The 5,799-nt window shown below is 42.7% G+C and overlaps 1 non-coding gene across 1 annotated transcript; it reads right to left on the bottom strand.

Moving 5' to 3' along the window:
- Positions 1–4,398: 4,398 nt before the first annotated feature.
- On the bottom strand, positions 4,399–4,472 carry Trnas-cga (transfer RNA serine (anticodon CGA)). The gene has a single exon. It is a non-coding gene; the product is annotated as a tRNA-Ser (tRNA).
- Positions 4,473–5,799: the final 1,327 nt, after the last annotated feature.

Consider the following 5,799-nt stretch of genomic DNA (forward strand, 5'->3'; position numbering starts at 1 on the left):
ATGGCCAGGAAGGTGAAACCAACTTTCATCACTCATATAATACACTTTGCCTTGCCATCTTCCACAATTTCTTAATGCAGCCATTCACAGCACTTAACGTCCTTTTCTTTATCAGCTGAATCCATCTGACGTGGTAAAGTATTAGGTGTAAGGTCTTAAGCGCAGAAAGAAAATTCTTACGTTGAACATCTGTGGGTTGCGAAACACGTCTTACAAGTTTCTTCGGGCTAGCAACTATTTTCTGGAATATATTCGCAACCATTTCCAGAATTCGAACTAAAGGCTTATGGTTACACTCAGAATAACAGGCACATTTATTGAGCAGCCATTTTGTGATCAAGTTCCGAACACAAACTCTTGCAGGGGTACTTGACTTTGAGATTTGCTAAAGAGTCGTTTTAAATGAACAAGTGAGGATGTAAGCTTGAAATGTACAGGCTCCTGAATTCACATAATACAGCATACTTTATTTGAACAACTCAAAGAGCGACAAAAGGACACACACACACCACACACACACACACACACACACACACACACACACACACACACAGCACTATCAAGCAAGAAACAACAAGTGATGTGGCGACCACATGATCGGGAGATCGGAAGAGTGGTAAAAAGTAAAAACCACATTTGCTTAACGAAGGGGCCGAGTTTCCTTTGGACTTACTGTACCTTCTTTCAGATAACCACTTCTGAAGCACAAACCTGATGTAACCATTCTCGCAAGAATATCGAAGAAATGAAGGTGAAATAGAGATGTATGGGAGACCATTTTTCTAGTATTTTTTCCTCCGTGTTGAGATCAAGCAATACGTACATTCTTGATCCATCAATGGTACTGTACGGGAAGGGCCCAGAAAATATTTCATGGCCCATAAAATAGGCAAACCAACTTACGGCACCTGCCCTAGCGTACCAGATTACTTTTTCCATCCTGCGTATGTTCCGTGCTCTGAAGTTATGAAGAATCTGTCTTCAAAACGCGTCACATGTGGACGCTACATAATATGACGTTTACGCTAGAAAACTGATTCATCGGGCTGCCTAACGCTTATTGTTCAGTATCACCGAGCCAGAGGAGAGAAGTGAATAAGCGGATGTGGTTTCGCGGTGGCTGAGCTCCGTTAGCAAAATTAGTTTCCACGGGCTAGCGATTAACGAGGCCGTACAATTTACTTTGCACATGATGGCACCCATTAATTCTAGCATGTGTTGTTACGGTCGTGTTGTGTAAGCTTCGCTCGGATTTGCGACGCTTTGATGGGAGTTAAAAGCCGGCACAACAGAGGCGCAGCCTAGCCCAGTAATTCACTGCCCTTCTATTATCATGTGACTCCCGCTAATTATTTAGGTTTATACCGCATCTCTCCAAGGCTAAAACACAGTTTCTAAATACATTACAATTCAATACTGAACCTAGGACAACGCAAGATTTTTTATCCATCATAAAGCAATGGAATTTGTGAACTCTAAAGATGAACTTTGGTGCCATAACACGATAAAGTAATCCCCTTTACAAACTGTAGTATTTCGACTAGTCTCATACAATTTACAACAGCTTCTAATGATCGGTCACACCTACAGTTTCATAAACTTGTTCTCCAGTGTTTTGACAGCGTAAACAGTTAAAATACAGAGAAGAACCGTCATGATGGTTGTAGCACCTCAAGTACTTTCTGTCCCCTGCACATACCGCTTTCGTGGAAACACTGCTAGTCACAGAATACTATGGTGGTTGGATCATGCATAATTACACTACCTGCGGCGGCGCGGTGCGTTGCAAAGTGTTTGAAGTTCCACCCACCATCAGGTGAATCTCTACTTATACATACGCCTCCTTGAAGGTACTGACACACCGTTGTGATCCGGAAAAAGGTGTAGAGAAAACATCTGTGTAGATCGTAACCAAAAGTCTCATTAAAATTGTTTTGTTGGTGGATGGAATAGTTAAATGAAACTATTTATATGCGTAAAATTTCCATCTATTACGGCATACTTGAATACACCAGTCACTACCAAGCCTTACTCTAAACTGTACAACTTCTAAAACGTCCACACGCACACTTCACTCATAATCGTAGCCAGGTTACAACAATTATGAATTATTATTCACCGAAAGCTTACAAACTGATTGTTTCTTGTAGTATAGCTCGCTCAAATATTGCTATAACCAGTCTCACGGAACAAAATATTCAAGTTCGCCAATACGGAACACGCCACGCGGAATTTAGTTACTCAATTGTCACCAAATGTACCGAATTTCACACTGTGCTTTAAATCGAATTCCCTTCCATCCTTTACGGCACTTCTCAAACATTTTGGTACCGAAATGTCACAATATTAATAATTTTCAACGGAGCACATATAATAGATCTGATCACTAAGAGATCCAATCCCAACTCTACTCTCCCCTCTACATAAAAGAAGTTTCTAGATCCAAAAATAAGCGCGAATATGCTAATTTCTGATTTGCAGAGACACACCGCAGCCAATCGGAAAGTAGCATCGAACCCACCCAATCCCGCACATATATAGAGTGTTTCCATAAGAGCGTGCAATAATTTAACAGGAATAGAGTAGACTGCACTGCACAGTTTGAAGAGCGAACATTGGATCCGAGAAGCCAGCTTAAGGACGTAACAGGAATAAAACGACGTTGCCGGATACTTTTTTATTTACGTTAGTTCACTGCGAATACCATTATTGACACAATGAACGTCCCTTTTGTACTATATCTTATAAAATAGGCTGAAACTGACGGCCATCAACCTCGATGCAAGCATGACATCGGCGAACAAGTTTCTGACGCACCCACACAAATTACCCCTGGTGTGTTTCGAAACACATCACAGGCAGCTACAATTATGGCAACTAACTGCATCTCGGTGCCCACTGGTGTCCCGCACACAAGAGACATTGAATACCTTCATAGGAAATAACCAAAGGAATTGAGGTCAGGTGACCTCGCAGGCCAAGCAACAAGACCTTTCATTCCAATCCAGCGACCAAGAAATACTATACCGGTACTGCTTCATTTGTGAATAGCACAGAGTAATGAATGGGCCCGTCGTTGGTTTATAGAACGTTCTGTCACGGGACAACGTAAATAGGATATAACAGCGCTACCTTAGGGACAAGTAGAGTAAACAAAATCTACATTATGACTTCCTAGTAATCAGGCTCGTCCCCCTTCTTTCCTTGCAAGAAATAACGAATGTACATGTACATAAACAGCAAAGTACGTGTATACTTGTACGCATGTTAGTTGTAAATAAGGTGAAAAACAGTAATGCTTGACAAAGCGGCAGGCTATTTCCATATTTCTCTTAAGCTGGTTTCCGCGACACCAGGTTCCTTCCATGTTCAGTGGAGCAGTCTCTACGACCTGTTACATTCTGGCACACAGGGAAATACCCTGTAGACAGGAATAATCAAAATTTGTCACTGAATAAGAACAGTAAATTAACGTAAATAAATCTTGCTGTCGAATGGCATGTGCAGATGTAAAGGGATTAAAGCGTGCTTGGTGGACAGTACGGAGATCATACCTTGTGGTGATCAAAGATGGTCTCCCGGAATCGTCATAATGAAGCTGCCCACCCTGAGGTTCCCATGTAGTCCGGCATCAGGCCAGTGTGACACGCCCACAAATGATATAGCACAATTCGGCCAGCTGGCCAAACGGAGAACGATAGTCTGTCATGAGCTGATAATGCTATTAGACAGCAGTGGTCACTCTACATCTGACACTATTCACGCCCTTACACTATCAGGCCTTGTAGCTACACTAAACACTTGCACAGAAAGTTGCCACTGAAGTCATTTACATGCACGTCTATGGCACGTATGTGTACGAAATTATATTGAGATCCGAGCATGTCTTTTGGGCGATACAGTATTTTGTTTGGCAGTGTGGTTCTAGCCCTGTACTGCGTCGGAACTCTAAACCACAAGCAGTGAGTCACTTCGTGAGGCGAGCATGGATAGTGAACTGTACTCAAGGTTGTCGCTGAAGTCTAGTCGTCTGTCGGGACCTACATTATCCGAGCTTCGGCATTTCAATGGTTCCTGAAATTTGTTCCTATCCAACATGGCAGCAATCTTACATTGTAAGCAATGTTAAAACACCGGTTGCACAATGCTCTTCATTGGCTGAAGACGACGCGTTTCAAAAGTGTAGGGTATTATCAGGTTATCTCGTGCGATGTGGGTCATCCGTTACAGCAGTTTGTTCTTGAATACTGTATATACGCTGTGTGGGCACGAATCGGCCAGCGGCACTTTATTCCGGGGCCATTTTTACAGTTTATCAGCATTGTCTTAGAGAATGAGATTTTCATTCTGCAGCGGAGTGTGCGCTGATATGAAACTTCCTGGCAGATTAAAACTGTGTGCACCGACCGAGACTCGAACTCGGGACCTTTGCCTTTCGCGGGCAAGTGCTCTACCATCTGAGCTACCGAAGCACGACTCACACCCGGTCCCCACAGCTCTACTTCTTACTCTGCGATGCTATGACTGATGCCCCACCCGTATGAAACGCGCCGTTTTTGTGCCAATACTGAGTACTTTGGAACCTAGGACTGTCTTTTAACATGAATCAATGGTTCATTTCCATCCTCTGAAAACCCCAAATTGGCCCACCCACTAATCTACATGAGTATCAATCTGGATACAAATGGTTCGTCGTAACTACAGCCTTGAACGTCGCTGAGGTCACGCGTTTTATTCTTTAGGAAAGTTAAGCTTCAGTGAATTTTTTGATGAATGGAAAGACTGTGCACCTTACTGAGTTCGGAAAGCCCCTGACCTTGGTTCGTGTCCCGGTCCAGCACAGTTTCATGACCAGCGTTCACTGTGTAATTAAAGGGGACACCTGCAGCCGTCCTTACGATGTTATTTATTACATGGCTGCTAGTTTCCGGGCTCCAGTACACCATCTTCAGGCCTTAACTGACAATGAGGGGGTTAACTCCAATAGTATACACGATTCCATCGGTAGCCAGAATCTATTGACCAGTTTTCGAAGACTATCTGTAACAAAGACATTCTGTCTCCAACCATCAACTAATCGATTCTGGTAGCTGATGGTTACAGACATAACATCGTTATTACAGGTTGTCTGCGAAAACCAGTTCATAGATGTTACCCACTGATGGAATCGTGTATACGATTGGAGTTAACCCCCTCAGCGTCAGTTAAGGCCTGAAGATGGTGTACTAAAGCACCGACACTGGAAGTCACCAGACCTAACAACCAACAATGGCAATTAATCCAAACATTAGTTACAGCTCTGCAAGGCTTATGTTTATATGTGTTACACAACATACTTAGAAATACGACCCTGGTCAACTTTATACAGTCTGAAACAGAAACTCATAAGGAGACCAACAGCTAAATACAGAAATTCAGCCATTTAACTGACGTAACATAAAAGCATTAGATCCTCTACAATTCTGATGTCTTAAAGCGCCTGAACATGAATTGCGAAAAACAACGACTGACAGGTTGAAACGAGAAAAACCGTCATAACAACACTAATGCTAATACAGACTTCACCTCCCACGGGATACCCCACTGATTGCCCTAGTTAACAACTTCAAAAACCAATGACCTCCAGCCAAATAAAATATGGAAAAAATTACTCAAATCTTCGGGTAAGCCATAAATTTGTGCACCAACGCCTAGCGACTAGAACAATTTCTGTGAACTAAGCCCTCTCAGTCCCGGATACGCTGCAACATAACCATGAACAACGCCACTGTATTACTAACACGCAACTTAAGGAAATAC

This window comes from Schistocerca nitens, chromosome 5, assembly GCF_023898315.1.
Source record: "Schistocerca nitens isolate TAMUIC-IGC-003100 chromosome 5, iqSchNite1.1, whole genome shotgun sequence".
NCBI classification, from domain to species: Eukaryota; Metazoa; Arthropoda; class Insecta; order Orthoptera; family Acrididae; genus Schistocerca; species Schistocerca nitens.